Source organism: Panthera uncia (assembly GCF_023721935.1).
Source record: "Panthera uncia isolate 11264 chromosome A1 unlocalized genomic scaffold, Puncia_PCG_1.0 HiC_scaffold_17, whole genome shotgun sequence".
Taxonomy (NCBI): Eukaryota; Metazoa; Chordata; class Mammalia; order Carnivora; family Felidae; genus Panthera; species Panthera uncia.
This window is the reverse complement of record NW_026057577.1, coordinates 34583888-34602461: the sequence shown is the minus strand read 5'-3', so window position 1 is coordinate 34602461 and position 18574 is coordinate 34583888. Positions and strand designations below refer to the sequence as shown.

The following is an 18574-nucleotide window of genomic DNA, read 5'->3' as shown; positions in this document are numbered from 1 at the left end:
GCAGCCTCAGAGGCATCATCTCAGGTAACCTTCACAATGACCCTACAAGGCGAATATTGGCATTATCCCTCATTTAACATATGGGGAAACTGAGGCTCAGAGAATTAACTTACTTGTCCCTTAAGCAGTGACGTGGGAGTTAGAACCCAGGCATGCCTGCCATCTCATTTCCTATTAAATTTGGCATTTACATACTTATCAGGGGAGCTTCTGGCTGCCTGATTTTCAAGACCAAGGAACACCGTTGGCTGGTCAAAGAGCATGAGTGAGCTTGGGTGTTTTGGACCCACCTTCTGCCACTTGGGGCTCTGAGTGCCTCTACAGGGGGGTCCTTATTAGTTTGTACCCAGGGGTGAAGAGACACTTGCCTACCCCAAAGCCACAAAGCTCAGGGGAGCATGGATTTCACAAAAGGAGATGCCTCTGGGGCCCTGAAGAGGGAGGTACTTTTGAGGAAATGTTAGCTGAAAGTGGGTTTTAGAATTTCAACTTGCCCTTTTGGCTGTCCATCATTGGGCAGATGGCCCTGACGTTTCTACCCTCACAGGGTAGCTCGCAGGATTTGGAAAGCAACAAAATCTGATCTCAAAGGAAACCAAAATGTTGAGACTATGGTGAGTATTTTTTTGGACTACCTATGCCTCTAACAACCAGCCACGGGCCTCTTGTCTGATGCTGTCACCTCTGATGCCAGCGAGGCCCTTGGTTTGAGGGTATGCGGTTTCCGTGACACACACTGACCTATTCGTATGGGTCAGCATCTTCTCAAGAGCAGATCCTATTTGATTTAGGCCATTAATCCTCACAATGTCCTGCAGGAGGGTCAGAGACCTGGCGCCCTCACAAGTGAGGCACGGCAAGACTGATCGGGTCCCAGATTACCTAGAAGCAGAGAAGGGCCTAGCCTGGGAGTAAAGTAACAGAGCTCTGAGGTCTTAGGATCCAAGCCTGCTCGCTTCTCCATGAGTTTACTGTAAAAAAAAAAAATAAAAACCAAAAGAATTATACAGGCTAAGTAAAACTCTTTGGGTAAGTCTTTCAGAGGAAAACCACTGTCAGACCCAACAGAAATGAAAATATATGTTCTCACAAAAACTATACATGTCCATGGCAGCATCATTCATCACAGTCCAAACAGGGAAACAAGCCAAAAGTCCATTCACCGATGAATGGATAAATAAAATGTGGCATATCCACACAATGAAATATTACTCAGCGATAAAAAGGAATGAAGTGCTGAAACATGCTGTAACACTGATGAACCTCAGAGACATTATGCTTTTGAAGGGAAAGAAACCCATACTGTATGATTTCATTTCTACGAAACGGCCATAACAGGCAATTCTACAGAGACATAAAGTACATTGTTGGTTGCCTAGGCCTGGCAGGAACACGGTGTGGGGAGTACTTGCTAATGAGTATGGGGTTTCTTTTTGGGGATGACAAAACTGTTCTAAAATTAGCGGCGATGGCTGCACAACCACGTGAATACACTGAAACCGTTTAATTGTTTACTTTAAATGAGTGAACTATACGGTATGTGAATTATATCTCAAAGTTGTTTAAAAACCCAACCATGGCTAATCAAATAATGAACCCAGTGACGGCTTCCCTGAAGGATGTGACCTCACCCCATCTGCTCTGATAAGCTTAGGTCTTCTCCCACATTGCTCGGCCACAGACCACCCAGAAAATCCAAGTGGAAAGAACACAGATGGGAAAAACGGGATCTTTAGATTTCTCCACAGAGTCTAAGCTGGGAGGATTTCTGTTCCCCTCTTTCCTGTGTGGATTATTCAAAATGTTATGGAAGTGATCTCACTATTCTCTTTTCATTTCTGGGTTTCAAGTCCTGCTCCAAAAAGCATTCTCCCTTCTAAGATTATAAATCTTATTGGGGCTCTGAGTGCCTCTACAGGGGGGGTCTTTATTAACTTGTACCTTATTTAAAATAAATAATAAGATTATTAATCTTATTAATTCATGTTTTCCTCTAAGGTTTGTCTTCTTACATTTAACTTTCTGATTCCTCGGGAATTTAAATACTAAACTAAGGATCCACGTTGTTTTTGGTTTTTTGCCACATAGACAGACAATTCACAAATCAGGAGTTTTGAATTTTGACTTGGGGTATCTTGTAACTTCCAGGAATTAAACATAAAAAAGGTGTGTGTGTGTGTGTGTGTGTGTGTGTTCAGGAAAAGGGTTACAGATCTTGTCAGATTCTCAGGGGTTTTGTGACTCACAGGAAAACCATTGGACTCCCTACATTTCATACCCTGGGGTCCAGGTAGACTATGTATGTATGTTCCAAAGCACGAGGCAGAATCCAAGCCAAGGTGACAATTATTAAACAACTACAGGGGAGGCCTGAGCGATTACTTCTGGGCAAAATTGTCCATCACATGTCAAGTGAGAGTCATCCCACCTTTTGTTCTCATGGTTTACTGAGGCAGAGAACAAGATGGGACTCCCATGGATCTCCCAGGGCCTATAAAACGTTACGTTTTTATTCATCTGCTGACAAACTGGTGGAGCTGATAAATCGTGTTCTAAAAGTAGCTGACAAAACTTGGACCCTCTTGTCACAAAGAATTTGAGGAGACTTACAGACATAAATATAAGTAAATAATGAAGTGGAAAAGCCATGACAAAGAAGGTGGCAGTCCCTTAGGTGCACACTCATACATTCATGTGGCAAATACATATGCACACCCACCGGGGGCCAGGCACTGTCGAGACTGAGGGTTCTCAGAGTTTGGTTCCTGGACGCAGTTTCACCGTCATCTGGGAACTTGCTAGCCGTGCACATTTCGAGGCCCACTCCAGACCGCCTGAATTAGAAGCTTTGGAGTTGGGGCCCAGCAATCTGCGTTTTAATCAACCCTCCACGTGATTCCGATGCACATCCAAGCTTGAGAACCACTGGTCTAGACACTGAGGATGTAATGGTGAAGAGACAGATGAAATCCCTGCTTTCCTCATGGAGTTTATATTCCAGTGTGTGTGGCAGAGGGGCCAGGAAACAAACCAGTAAACAGCTAACTGAATATCATAATGTTCCATGGCAGTAAGGTCTGTGAAGGAAAAGAAAGCAGGAGGATGTGAAGAACAGTGATAGGGGCTGATTTAGAGCAGGTGGTCAGGGAGAAGGTGATCTGAAATGAGACAAGAATGATAAGCAAGAGCTTGCCATACAAAGAGGGGCAGAAAACAAATGAGTACACCTCAGGAAGCAGGAGTAGCAGGGGCAAAGGTCCTGAGGTAGGACTACGTTTGGCCTAGATGAGTAGTATGACTGCAACAAATGACCAAGCAATTCATAGGAGGTGGACTTAGGAAAGCGGTTGGTGATAGCAAGCTTAGCTTTCATTCTTAGAGCAAGTCAAAGGCACTGGACAGTTGTGAACAAACAGGTATATGATCTGATTTATCTTTTAGCAGGATCCCTCTGGAATGAACTATAGAGAGTAACTTGGGTAGAAGCAGGGAAATCAGCTAGGAGGATTTTGCAATAGCCCAGGAACACTGGTGCTTGGACAGACTACACCAATGTGCAAAGATTTATTACTAAGTGAAAAGCAAACAACAATGCAGGACATTGCTCGTAAATTGTTTTTGAGCATATACACATTCAGGTGTATGAAGCCGTTTCCCCACTAAAGGGTCCAGGAAAAAAAAAGTTAATAGTGGTTATCTTTGGGGAGAGGGGCTTAGTGAGGGTCATTTTATACCCTTCTGTACATTGTGCATGTGGCCATGTGTGCAAAGCATTACTTTTATTTAAAGATAAAATATTTTAAAATAAAAATTTAAAAATTGAGATAAAAGAAAACATAAAATAGAAGAGGCAGTGGATGATCAATATCACAGAGAAGAAGAAGCCCACCCCTCATGGGTTAGTCCCTTCCAAGTACAATCCCCGGAAGAAGCCAGAGAGCCAGGCTGACCCTGGGGTGAGCTCCTGTTCTTGGATTACCATAGGATCAGGTGACTGCCCCCTTGAGAACCACTGGGCCCTGTTTCTGTCCTGCAGCTCTGTGACGTTTGTGGCTTTCAGGTCTCCTCAGGCAACTAATACAATTTCCTGTAAACGTCTGCGGCATTTCCCTATGCCCTGTGTGTCAAATCCCTCCCCTCCGTCATCCTGGCAGTTGGTTCGCCATGAGGCCAGCAAGCCCTTCATTTAATTGCATGATTTGGCATAAACAGAAGGAAATACTTTGCTAGGGGAGAGAGTATAGTGCAGCATCTGATTTCTCCTGTCAGCTGATTAGGATTTGTTGTGTCCCAACAAGGTCAAATGGAATTAGAAAGAAAATGCAGTGTGTCCGGTGTGTGTTTCAAATAACTGCATCATTTATGGAAACAGGACAAACGAATGGGGAAATTTTAAAGCAAATACTGACTGTCAGCTTCAAGATTCAAGGCACAAGAAGCCATTGCTTCTATGTTATGCCCAGAGAGAGAGAGAGAGAATAGTTGCTGGGGGCATTTTGAATTCTGCTGATTCTATATATCATGCTTTGGTTCCACTCTCATGTTGGGGCAATTAAAAAGTGATGTCTGCTTTTCAGAGGCCCCAAGCACGGAATAAGTCAAGGCATGGAAATGCCACATTCTACTTTTAGCACTCTTCTAAGGCTCTTATAAGGTTTAGAGCCACGTTCTATGATAGCAACTGCTGAAGTGCTCCATTGTGAATCAATCTCTTAGGATGTGGAAAGAAAAATCTCACTTCCAGAAGCAGCCACAATATTTCAGGTGTGGATGACTCTGGCCATGGCCACACCTCTGTGGATAAAACTACAAGGCTTCTACCAGGATTTCTGTTGGTCTTGCAAATCTGTCATGTTCTTCCTTTCACAGACCTACCCCCTGCCGTGTTAGTAGGCCTGCATATAGGGTGTTTTTTTTTTTAATGTTTATTTATTTATTTATTTTGAGAGAGAGAGACCACAAGCAGGGGAGAGGGGCAGAGGGAGAGACAGAGAATCCCAAGCAGGCTCCATGTTCAACACGGAGCCTGATATGGGGTTTGATCTGCCGACCCTGAGATCGTGACCTGAGCCGAAATTGAGAGTTGGACACTTAACCGATGGAGCCCCCCAGGCTTCCCCCTGCAGATAGGTTTTAAGCATTGCAGAAACGGCTTTAAATGTGGTCTAAGAGCTTTGAGGGAAGGTATGTTTCTGTTACATGACCTGCATAGGATCTAGAGTATTATGGATGCTTAATGAACAGCCTCAACAGCTATTATTTCCTGACCCAGAGCTGGAGGGCTATTCTGAGGCCAGACCTTCAGACAAGGCAATCTCCAAGTCTCTTCCCAGGCTAAATAATAGGCCAGAAAGCATTAACATTATCATGTCTCATGACTCAAAACATCCAAATGTATATTATTTAAAAGACAAATTTAGACGCTTGATATGAAAGTTGAAATAAATGTGGAGTTTGGGGGATATTAAAGTGAAATGTTTAAAAATTCAATATTGAGGGGAATTATATTACAGTAAATACTCTAAGGAACTGAGGATTCATTATTTCCCAGTATTTGGACAGTAACATTGCTGAATATCAGATATGCAGTAAAGAAATTAGTTTAGGGGCACCCAGGTGGCTCAGTCTATTAGGCATCCGACTTTGGCTCAGGTCATAATCTCACGGTTCATGAGTTCAAGCCCCACATCGGACTCTGTGCTGACAACTCAAGAGCCTGGAGCCTTTTTCAGATTCTGTGTCTCCCTCTCTCTGCCCCTCCCTCGCTTGCACTCTGTCTCTCTCTTGAAGATAAATAAACATGAAAGAAGAAAGAAAGAAAGAAAGAAAGAAAGAAAGAAAGAAAGAAAATGAGTTTATATCAGTAGCCAGGGATTATCTTTGTGGAAAATCCTTGTAGGTTTTTTTTTTTTTTAACAGCAGTTCACAACTGGATAGAATGGAGAAAAAACACTAAAATAATGACTTACACTTGTGTTACCCGTTTTCAAGGTGCTTTCACACGTTTTGGCACACTGGATGGTCCCATTACTCCTGTTGGCTTGCAGGGAAGATGCGGTTAGCAGTCTCATCCATCTCCTTTAGGAAGGATGGAACGGGAACCCGGCCGAGCTGCACGGGAAGGGTCAACCACACAGTGGGCAGGTTCAAGGGCATGACCCTGACTAGGGACACCTGCGTTTAGTCACAGCAAAGGCTTTTATTAGGGGATGCACGCTGGGTGAGACCCTGAGCTGCATCTCTGTCCTGAGAATTTTTAGTTAGCTATTTAATGGGTTTAATTTCCTAATTTAGTGTTTCCTAACCTTAAGATCTATCTTTCCATGTGGTTGAAAGTTAACATGCACACTGGAGGTAGCATAATAATTCTCCAGTATTGAGAAGACGATTATCCGAAATATTTTTATCTTTCTGTGCTTCAGAAGGTCCTTTGGAATTGTGCAGACACTCAGGAAGATTATTATTTTTGAAAGCAAATTATGAGTACCTTTGAATATGTAGGCATGGCAGCTCACGGAGGTTCCAATTAATAAAATTTGGTGAAATCATTTTTTTTCTGTACTTTTCAAGTCCCTTTCAGGAGAGCCGTGGCTTATCCATCCTGTTCCAGGGAGGCTCATCTCCTCAAAAGGCACAAAAACGGCTCCCTGGATGCCACATGATGCCTTTGGAGAGAGGCTCCCACCTCCACCTTCCAAGGGGAGGTGGAGACCAGAGAGCAGTATTTTGTTTTTAATGTTTTTGTTTTTGTTTTGAGAGAGAGAGAGAGAAAGAGTGAGCAGGGGAGGGACAGAGAGAGAGGGAGACACGGAATCCGAAGCAGGCTCCAGGCTCTGACCTGTCAGCACAGAGCCCGACATAGGGCTTGAACTCACAAACCATGAGATCATGACCTGAGCCAAAGTCGGATGCTCAACCGACTGAGCCACCCAGGTGCCCCTAGAGAGCATATTTCTAGTTCTCACAGGTCAATCCGTACCTGTCTATCTGAATCAGCAGGCGGGCGGGCTTGGACAAACATTCATGCATACAAACACATACCTCCCAGGCTTCCAATGCCTACATAAGGAGTAGAGACCTTCTTCAGTTATAGGAAACTATTCATCATGTTTCCATTTAGTCTCTTCAAAGATACCTCCTGATCCACATCCTTTTAATCCAATTTCCAGCTTCATTCCCTACCTGCCAGCCAAAGAGTTATTTGTACAGGCAGCTTCCTCCCTTCCTCACCCTGTCCCGGCCAGCGGCATGAAGATGATGCCTGTGGTCCTTTAATGAAATCCCCACCCCTGGAGCTGGGCTCACCTGAGGATTCATTAGCCCGGTTCAGCAGTGACAGGCTTGACCACTGGTCAGGAACGACAGAAATACGTGCTCCACAGCCCCATCCAGCCCTAGCCTGGACGGCCATTGCCTTGGATGGCTTTGCAACATGCCCGTTGCAAGGCTTGGCCCTAGGAATGGCACAAACAGACACACACACACTCTGCCACACGCAGACACCTACACCCTGCGCAGGGATGCCAGATGACAGAACAGAAAAGGACTCTTTCATCCGGCAGCCTTCTGATTCCAGAGGAGCGTCTCTGAGCCACGACCTGCTGTTTCCCTGGTGACTGAGGCTTCCAAATAAACAGGATTCTGCTCAGACAGGCCAGTAGTCCATTCGGCTCAGCCATTTGCCCCAAGACAAACCACGTTAAAATAACACCCAGGATAGCTGCCGTCTGTCGTCTCTGCCTCCCTTCCCTGCTGGCCAATAGCTCTGCCTGCTGCTGGCTGTCCAGAGTTGGGGGCACTTAGAGCTCTGTGTATGTCCCTGTGGGTGGGGTCAGTGCGGGCTGTAGTCTACAGGCAGGTCCCCTCTGCTGATAAACAAGGTCAGAGAGAGACCCAGAGGCTGGCATTCTCAGCTCCCCAGCCTGCCTCCCTGCTTCCCACAAGACCCTGCGGGACTGGTAGCCGGCTCTGTGGCATGGTGTCTGGAGGCAGACCAGCAACCTGATGTGCATGCCACGGCCCGTCCCCTCTCCCCACACAGAGCTGCAGTAACCGAGAAGTTCAGAGAGCCAGCGTGGGGCTGCTGGGAAAGCAGCCGCAGCACAGTGACAGTGACACGGAGCAGACGACACCCAGTGGATTTCCGTGTTGCCCTTGGACGAAGAGGCACAGTCCTCAGCCTACAAAGGTTTTCAGGTAAGAATCTGAGTCTCCGTTTCGGGGAGGAAAGAGCAGGTTGTGTGCAGAGCTGAGGGCGTGCGTATGTGTGTGTGTCCAAGTGCAAGGATAATATTACATGGAGAGGGGGGAAAACAATGGGAAGACTGAAGGCAGTGGGATGTTTTAAGCAGATACCACTGGAACCAGTTCCCCGGCAAGTGGATCCCCAGAAGCTCGCCTCTGGCTGGGTTTAATCCGTGGTGCCGGCCGCTCTGGGGAGAGGCATCGCCCGTGGCACAGGCATGTAAAAATAGCACCTAGACTTCAGAGACTGTAAAAACGATCCTGCACCATGTTGCCCCAGCACCTTTATTCCTCCACTGCCGGGCCGACGAGGACTGGAGGGGGCGGAATGTCCTCATTTACTGAAGCGCTGGATACAGCCCCTTCGTTTCCACAGAAGCCAAAATCGGTAGCTTTAGTTAAGTCTGGAGGGCGTGAGCCTGCTGTGTCACACTCACCCTCTTGGGGAACCTGGACATTCAGCTGCCTCGGGAAGGCTGTTCACTGAGCACCTCAAACTTTATCCTAATTTTGATACAAAAGTCGGGCTGAAATACAGGATTAGCTGAATGTGATAGGATAGGCGGCTATTCGGATGGCCCCGTGGCTCACCTGGACTATTCCTTACCTTCCTTCTGATCTTTGAATATCACACGCTCATCTCAGTGCCCCTGCAGACTGGCACTGGAGGAGAAGGTGCGGGAATGGCTAGCCACATCCACGTCACTATTACATGCCCAAAGTGTGCAAGACTTCTAAAGAACAGTTGAAAAATTCAGACCTCCAGGTCTGGGGGAGAATTTAGGCATCAAGTGCCCATTTTTCAGAGACCCAAGAGGAACTCACCTTATCTGGGCACTGGGGTCTAAGAGCTCCCTGCATGACTCAGCAGAATGTAAACATTCAGTGCTTTCTCTAGCTGCTTTAACCACTGTGCCGCCCCCCCCCCCAACCTCCCCACACACTCTTCTGCATTCTTTTTCTGCTTTGGCACTTTCCCTTTCATTCCCTACAGAGATGTGATTGTTTATGATGTAGTTCTGCAAACAGCGGTGGGAGAGGCGAGCATCCGCCACAGGACGACCGGGGCTTTGTGTGAGGCTCAGCCAGCCCTGATGGTGGCAAAGGGTTGAAAAGAAATAAGCCCGGCTTTGCAAAGTGGTGTCCAGTGAAGGGCTGGCCAGCTGTTTACTGGGACTGTCTGGGTGAATGAGTGTGGATTTTGGTGGAGACTGTGATTCACAGTCACAAATTCCCTTTTCCTTTGTTTTCTTTGTGTTGGTCATTGAGGGCTTCTGAGGAAATTCCCCTTTTCAGATTGTATATCTGAAGGCAAGATCATCAAAGGTGCTGCTGAGGGCAGCTGGTGAGCACTGGAGGCTTTCTTCTGTTGACCCTGCCTTTGCTAGTATGAGTAAATGGCTTTGCAGATGAAGTACTTAAACAAAGGCCAAACTGATACACAAATAATGAAGGGAGAAAAACAGACTTTCTTGTAAACTCTCTCCCAGATCTGCTGTGCATACATATAGATACGGCTTGCCTGGTTCCGAAAAGGATTTAAGGAAGCGCTATGGGGTTGGTTAAGTGGTTTGACGTCATAGGCCAGTAGCATCAACCACGATGATGATGCTTTCAGTGGTGAGGGTGGACGGCATCTTAGGCTCCACCTACACTAAGTGAAGGGATGCCTGACCCAGGATGGAGAGTGTGCTCGCTCGCCTGGCTCACATGCGTTCTGTGGATGCTAGTAAACCGTGGAGGATCACAGAGCTGCCAGGCCTGCTGGGCCACCCTCTAGGAGTGAGGGACGGTACAGAGTGTAAGGCATTCCCCATCCACCTTATCAAAGGGTGTTGCTTGGCCAATGCAATGCTCCTTGAGTTAAGCTGCTGGAAAAGCAATCTGTCACGGGTGCCGCAGGCATACCCGGTTTTAGGTGAATCTAATGCCTACACGTGAAACGAATTATAGGTGAATGAAGATTTTTTCCCCCCTGTTTTTCACTAATCAACACATGCTTATGGAGTACTGACAAGGGGTCCCATCTCAAGGTACAACTGGATTGAGCCCACTCAGCCACAGAAAAGGGAGGGCACCTACCTGGGGGGGGCGGGGGCAGGTAACAGTGAGTGTGGACTGACAGGATGTCCAACTCAGCTGGGAGGCAGGGTCCAAGGTATGGGAACAAGGGCAAGCATCCAGGCCAGTGGTCTACAGAGAGAGAAGAGGAAGGAAGGGAATATGAAGTGTTTGATTCCTAAATATTCCGAATTAAGAGAGGCAGCCTAATATAGTGGTCGAGTGCATAGATTCTGCAGCGGGGCTCCCTGGGGTTCAGATTCAGACTGTGCCATTTATTAATCCTGTGGCTTTGTGCCTCAGTTTCCGCATCTGTAAAATGGGGTAAGAAAGTACCAACCTTGTTGCTGAAAGGCTCAAATGAGTCATGCTCTTAGTGCCTGACTTATAGTAACTACTATGTATTTGCTATTAGTGAAAGGTGAGTTCTGAACATGCTGTACACAAGTCCTTTTGTTCCAAAGTCCAAAGTGACACTTTATGTTTCCTGTGCCCTTACTATGTGCCGGGTACCCGACTTGGCTTTATGTATCTGATCTTGCTGAATTCTCATAACAATCCTGGGAAGTAGGAATTGAGGCTTGCTGGGCTGGGCCATTTGCCGAAGTTCACGCAGTCACCAAGTGACAGAGCCACATGTCATACCCAGGCTGTGCTCCCACCTGATTTGCCATGTATGTTTTATCGGATCACTGGAGGGGTCCTAAGAGACGTGGAATTTGGTGACAGGAATTCACGACAGGTGATATTTGAAGACCTAGGAAAGTAGGCCAGGATTTGGAAACTCTCCTAAGAAAGGCAGACCCCAGGGGGTGCCTGGGTGGCTCAGTCGGTTAAGCATCTGATTTCAGCTCATGCCATGATCCGTGATCTCATGGTTTGTGGGTTCGAGCCCCACATCAGACTGTGCCAACAGCTCAGAGCCTGGAGCCTGCTTCGGATTCTGTGTGTGTGTGTGTGTGTGTGTGTGTGTGTCTGCTCCGCCCCCATTCACACTCTATCTCTCTCTCTCAAAAATAAATAAACGTTTTTTAAAAAATTGAAAAAAAGAAAGAAAGAAAGGCAGACCCCAGCTTGGCTCACAGTCAGACTCTCCACTTTGAGGACCTACGGCTTTTGAGACCAGGTCTTCAGGAACAAGACATGAATGCAGTCATGGGGGAACAAGAGGGGCCTCAGGTTTTCCTGAACCAGTCAGCGGATGATGCCCAAGAAGAGAGGAAATGGTGCCTGACAACAGACACAGAGGCAGAGGCACAAGCCTGCTGGGCCAGCACCCCGCTTCAACTCTGCAGGCCTGAGGTCAGAGGTCAGCTTGAGCTCAGCTCGACGTCAAGACTGGGTGACTCCAGTCGTAGAGAGAGAAGGGATGGGCCATCCAGAACTTGGTGTCTGTAAAAGACTCGATCTGCTGGTGCAACCCCTCTAAGGAGAACGTTTAAAATGCGACAGAGATTTGTTTTCTGCATAACTGCTCATGACCTCTGACTTTGTCCAAGGAATGCTAGTGGTGGGGACAGGCGTGAGGAGCAAGCCCCTCTTGCACCAGAGCTGTACAGGTGTGGGGGGGGGGACCTCAGACAAGACTCCCCTCTGTCTCTCCAGGACCTGTAGCTTGCAAACAAATGTGCATAATAATCACAGGGGAGCTTGTTTAAAAAAATCAGGTACCCAGGTCCGGCCCATCGAAGTCCCGACTTAGCCAGGTTCCGGAGGGACCCACGATTCTGCATTTCCTGGGTAGGACCCAGGTGATTCCATCTTTGGTCCACAGGGGACAGTTGAGGAAACCCAAGTCTGACCATTGCTCTGGTTCTTTTCCCTTCATTGCTGTGAACGAGAACACAGAGTCATTTGGTCTGAGTCAGGGACAATTGGCCTCTTCCTTGTCATCCCCTCCTTCCTGAATTACCGTCTTCCTCGGACTAGCCCTCCACGTGTTGCAACATCCACGACAGTGTCCACACTGCACGCCGAGTTGTTATGTGCCAGGCACAGGGCCAACCCCTTCATGCTATTCCCTCACTCAACCCTCACAACCACCCCATAAGTTAGGTGCAATTATTATCCACCTTTTACAAGTGAGGGGAAAGCCCTCGCTGCTAGGAAGTGGCCGATCTGGGGTATGAACTCTGGACAAGCAGATTACCAGAGCACCATCATGGAACCTCCTATCAGCGGAGTTTTACCTGTTGGTCACTTCAGCCTTCCCTTCTCGCTCTTGGGTGCCTTTCTCTGGTTCACGTTCCTCTCTGGTCCGCTTCCATTCCCAGGCCCTAACTTTCTCAGAAGATGATGTGGCCCTGTGCTCCCCTACTTTTTTCTCATTCAATCAATCAGAAAGGGCTGAGGCAATGGGCAGGTGGAAGGCAGGTGTTAGGAGCTGAACTACGTCCTCTCCTTAAATTCACATGTTGAAGTCCTAACCTGCAGAGTTATCAGAATGTGACCTTATTTGGAGACGCCTTTACAGAGGATATCAAGTTTAAATGATGTCATTAGGGTGGGCCCTAATGCCAGCATGACTGGCATCCTTATAAAATGGGGAAATTGGGACAGAAAGACATACCTAGAGGGAAGATGGCATGAAGACACAGGGAAAAGAAGGCCATCCACAAGTCGTGGAGAGAGGCCTGGAACAACGCTTCTCCTCCCAGCCCTCAGAAGGAACCAGCCCTGCTGATACCCTGACCTTGGACTTCTGGCCTCCAGAACTGTGAGCCAATACACTTCTGTTGTTTAAGCCGCCAGTCTGTGGTACCTGTTGGGGGAGCCCTGGAAAACTACTATGGTGGGAGCCTAGGTTCACCCCCAGGTCCTGAGTTTGGAGTGATCTAGTTTGAGGCCAACACATCCTACCAAGTTATGACAACTTTCTCGTCTCTTTAACTCAGGAGTCAACTTCTGTTGACTTTAAACAGTGTTCATGGGACTCACAGATAGTCTAAGTCCCAGGAAGGAAGAAGGAATGAGCAGCAAGGATGACGAGGGGAGGAAAGAGGAGGGAAGGGAAAGTAAAGAAATAAAGAGGCAGCCAGATAAAGAGGACAAAGAATGGGGACTGGGAGGGGGGTTACTTGAGGGTCACTAGTGCCTTCACCTCAGGTTCATTCACCTCATTTGTGAGCTACTGCCAGTGTGCCAGGGAGCATGCTAGACACTGGGGCTGTGATACAGCCTGGAACGGACGGTTCCCGCCTTCCTGAAAGCTAGAGGCTAGAGAGGGACACGGACTCAATCACACAGTAATTCTCCTGCGTGTCTCAGGAAAGCATATGCAGTACCGGACCCAGTCACGGGGTCTGGAAAGGTTTTGGTGAGTTCGTGACGCTTGGGTTGAGATGTAGGGGGTGGGCAAGCATCCACTGGGTGAGGGATGAGTGTTTCAGACGGAGGGAAAATACTGCAAAGGTCACACAGTGTGAGGAAGTGCGGCATTGCCAAGGGGTGGAGGAAAGGCCGGTATGGCTGGAAGAAGGAAGGGAAGAATGAATGTAGGGAAGAAGGGGGACGGGTCAGAGAGCAAGGCCCAGGAGGGGGCCAGACCATGGCAGCTGGGTTGACAGTTTGGGTCCTTCAAGTGAGAACCACAGAAGGCCAGAGAAGGAAGGAATCCTGGATACGGCAAACTCCTTTCAACAAAGGGAATCCTGGGATAGAGACGTCAAAGGCATGCTTTAGCAGTGGGTCTTTCCAAAAGCAAGACATCAGACTTTTTGAGTTCACAAACTTGGGGTTGGCTGCTTCGCCTCTAGGGAATGAAGTTCTAGCCATTGTCGACCCTCAACAGAGCACATTCTAGGTGTTTGTCAAGGCTCCATTGGGAAGGGTCAAACGGGGACAGTTCTGTCCTGTCAACGGTTAATGAGCCAGCTTGGCAGCTCGGACAGGTTGGCCGGGCAGCCCCCCATTTGGCAACACTTGGAGGACACAGGGGGGCCTCGGAATATAACCCATCTGCTTGCTGTACTTTGTCTGAAGGTGCAGGAGCAGGCATGCATTCCAGAGGCAAATTATTCAGTGGGGGCTCTGGAGAATGGCAGAGATTCCGGTTATGAAGGGGAAAGAGGTAAGGGAAGGGAGCCCAGAGAGACCGCTGAGGGCACTAGGGGTGAAAGTGAGCAGAGAAGCACCTGAAAGGAGCAGTGCAAAGGACCTGATGCCAAACGCTGCCTCACTGGTGAGCTCACGGGAGCAGTGGCAAGATGGGCCCGCAGCCGGCAAGTTCCCACTTGGGTGGTGCCTGAGAGCCCCACTACCACACGCACGCCATCTCCATCGCTGGGAAACTTCTTGTCAGTGCCAGGTATCGTTGGCATAATGCACTCAGGAGCCCCCATGTAAAAGTGAACGCAACGCCTTTGCCAGAAGCCCTGCCTGCCACAAAAAGAACTCTCTTCCTTTTTCTTCCTGGAGAGGGGCTGGATCTGGCTAAGCAAGGATGAGTTGTGGGGGCAAGCGGGGCACACTTTGGAAAAGAGAGGGGATTTTCAGGAAGGTGAGTAAGCAGCCCAAGGCCTCTTGGGGAGCAGGATCCCCTGACTCTGCTCCTCTTACCTCTCCCACCCACTCGAGCCCCACTGGCCTCTTTTCTGTTCCTCTGAGGTTCCATGTCCTTACCAGCCTCTTGGACATTGTGACTTCTGTTCCATCCGCCTGGAATGCTCTACCTTGTTCTCTTTTTTTTTTTTTTTCAATGTTTACTTATTTATTTTGAGAGAGAGAGAGAGAGAGAGAGAGAGCATGAGCAGGGGAGAGGCAGAGACAGAGGGAGGGAGAGAATCCCAAGCAGGCTCGGCACTGTCATCCCAGAGCCCAACCCAGGGCTCAAACCCGTGAACCGCAATATCATGACTTGAGCCGAAGTCGGATGCTTACCCGACTGAGCCACCAGGTGCCCCAACCCTGTTCTTCACATAGCAGATCTTTTCATCCTTGGGCCTCACCTCTCTCAGCAACTCCCCCAAAGAGGCTTCCTTTCCCGTCTCTATCATGGGACTTGCCCCAGTCTGTATTTATCTTGTCAACTTTTTTAACGCTTGCTATTGTCTGGAACGTGAGCCTCACAAGGGCAGGATCTCATCCATCTTGTTTCGTGCTGTATCCCTGGGACAGAGCCTAGCCACAGAGGTGCTCAGTAAATATTGGCCCAATGAATGAATGAGTGACTCACAGAATCTTGGATTGAGAAATCCAAGGCCCAGGACAGAAGTGGGATCTCCCGCTCTCTGCTGCTCCTCACAGTTCTAGAAAAGGGTGCACCACATGTGAAAGCAAAGCTGACAAGTTTGTGTCTAGGGCCTGTGACCCTGACTTAGGGGACCACACCCCTCATGGACCCCAGGCCATATGCCACCTACTCTGGCTTAGCCAGCCTACTCTCAGCTCTTCAGAGAACTCACTTTGGTTGCCTGGAAAAATCCAGCTTAGTGGTTATTATTCATGCTTAGAGATGAATAACTTCTTTTGGCTGATGGGCATCAAAGGGAAACAAGTGATGTCAGGCACCTAGAAGGGAGACATCGATCTGGCGTGTTCCGGCCCTCGCACCCATGGGGGCAGATGGACCAGAGCATCTCTGCCTTTGCCATTGGTCTGATGGGAACACAAGCAGCCTGCGTTGATTAATCAATGTGTGCAAAGTGCTGCATCAATACCTCTGGGGACATAAAGAGCCTCTAGAAAACAAGACTCTTCTTTACTTCCTCAGAATCTCTGTCAGAGTTTAGAAATGGCAACTGTGGGAGAGCGGAGATGAAGGCTCCAGTCATTCCCTGGAGCCCACACAGAGCAAGTCTGCAGCCCAGAGAACATTCCCCTGGTTCAGAGTCACGGGCTGAGTCGGCCCAGGCTTCTTGGCCTTTGGTGATAAGGTGTTTAAGTTGCAGGAGCAAAGGCAAAATCTCCACTCAGTTGGCCAAAAAACCTTGCTGCCATTTTCCCTGGCTGGTCCTGGATGTCTTTGCTGAGGGCTCTGGAAGCAGAGTCCTAACCTCCTTGGAAAGAGAGCTAACATGGAAGCCCAAGACTCTTCTCATTATTTCATTATTTCAGGGTGACAGTCTGTGGTGCATATCGGTAGGGTAGCAAAATGGCCAACAGCATGGACTCTGGCGCAAGACCGGGTATGAATTTTGGCTCTGACCCTCAATAGCTACGTGGCCCTGGCCAGTTTACTGTAAAATAGAGAGAATAGGGGCACCTATTTCCTCAGGTTGTGGCCAGGAGAAGTCCATACTGGGTTCCATTATCAGCACTAGGGGCTGCTCTCTCATAGGGCTGCCCTAAGACTTCAGTGAGACAGTACATGTAAAGCCCCAAAAATGTTTCAGTATGCAACACACAGCACAGTATTTGCCCAATAAAATATTAATTATTGCTACCAACAGGTTTGCAGTCTGGCTAATGCTTTTTTGGAAGCCTTCATAAGAATGTATTTGATGTTAAAAAATGGTCCTGGGGCATGAAGGTGGTCACCTGCTGTCCTGCTGTTCCTCCATCAGCTTTTTTTTGTTGCAAGGGGCAATTATCACCCTGTGCTTTCTCAGCACTTAAAAGCCTCAGGTCAGGAAACTAGAACTAGCCGAGAAAGCAACAGACCCCTTACAGAGCTGAAGCATGGAACAGACACAGGCCATTTGTTCAGCAGTTTTAGGCTGAGGGCGTTTCCAACAAACAATTAAAGAAGGAGTCAACCCCAGCAGGCTCCTTCTGCTCAATCCACAAAAGGGCTTTGGGATTCCCACGCACAGACAGGCACGGGGTTTCTCAGGGCACAGACTACTCAGAAATTCTGCTCAAGGGCCCTGGCCTGGGGCTTTGAGCTTAAATCATTTGAAAATCAACTACAGGGATGAAAGGGACAGTCTGCAGGAGGGTGGCCTGCACTGGATCTTGCATTTGGGCTGTCCAGTACTCCGCCCCTCCCTGCAGAGTGACCTTGGGTACAGAACTGGTCCTTTTTAGACTTTGGGTTCCTTCTCTACAAGAGCTGCCTCTGGAGAGTGGCTTGGAGGTTATGCATGGTGTGCAAAGCTCCAGCTGTCTCTCTCCATACCCATTCCTCTGTGGCCCTCTTGACCATCACATAGCTGTGGATATGGAAAAAACCCAGTGGTGATCAATGTTGTAAAGGCTTGCAAATATTTGCTTGCACCAGGTGACCATGAGCGCATCACTTGGCTGCTGGAGCAGCATAGAGAGATGGATTATGGGAAGGGGTCCAGGCCACAGTCTGAAGGAGGGGATGTTGGCAGCCCCCACACTCAGCTCGGCCCATCCTTGCACCACAGGGACCAGGCCGAGATTATGGATTTTTAGCCTGCTGTTCCCCTGGGTCATCAGACTTCTCACGAAGGCCTGAAGATTGATGGTCTTCCTTAAAAGAGGTGGACCCCTTCCTGACCCACTCTGACCTTCCCCAGATGCCTCCCCACCTCCCACTAAGGCCCGAGGATTTAACACACAGCTGGTTCAGGGTGGATCCAACTGTAGGCAGTGCACGTGGGGGGAGAGCGTTTCCAAGGCGATGTCCGAGTTGTCTCTAGTGACCCATTGACCTGACCCTCCCCGCCTTACGCTGCCCCAAAACTGAGCTAAGACTTTGGAGGGCGGATACACCTTAGGATGTCTGGCGGGAGCCTATTATGGTGGGAGGTTCAGATCCCACGCTGGGATGGGCCCTGGGGAAGGTCAGGGGGAGGGTGAGCCAAAGCTGGCTTCATCGCCTCTGTTACCTCCTGGCCTTTCCTTCTTCTACTGGAGAGGCAGTCAGATGCAGGGTGTGGAGGCCCCCGTTTTAGCAATTGTAAAGAACGTCTTGTCGAAAATCTCTCAACATGTCTTGTTGTAGGATGGAAGCATATCCTGAGTTGGCCACTTTAAAGTTTTTTTATACTGGAGATCAAGAGAAAGACCTCTGGTGACTAATTAGGAGTCCTACATTCGCCAGACTATTACAGCCCCAAAGTCAGTGTTTCCCCGGAGTCAAGGTCCCTTTCTCTTCCTGGCCAGTCCCACATCCTGCTGGGCCTGCGTTGGCTACTCATGTTTCTCATTATCTCTCCCCCATCCTCTTTAAAGGCTTCTCACTCCACCCAGGGGTTTTATTTTTAAACTTGCACAGTAATGCTAGGGCTGAACAGGACACACTGCCCACATTCACGGGAAACTGGGCTGCCTGGAAAAGCAGCCCCCTTTTCGGAGACTTCCTTCCTCCCTCTCTCCCTCTGTTCCTTTCATCTTCATTGGGCACCTTCTCCATGAGGGG

The 18574-nt window shown here is 48.5% G+C and overlaps 1 protein-coding gene across 4 annotated transcripts in view; it reads left to right on the top strand.

The window, feature by feature from the left end:
- FGF1 (fibroblast growth factor 1) overlaps positions 1 to 18574 on the top strand; it is a 103251-nt gene that overhangs the window by 3078 nt on the left and 81599 nt on the right. For 3 of the 4 annotated variants that reach the window (XM_049648523.1, XM_049648520.1, XM_049648524.1), the window contains exon 2: positions 8042 to 8196. The gene's annotated coding sequence lies outside the window, so the exon portion shown is untranslated. Of the gene's footprint in view, positions 1 to 8041; positions 8197 to 11831; positions 13022 to 18574 lie in introns of those variants that run through there. The other variant, XM_049648521.1, reaches the window with a different exon arrangement.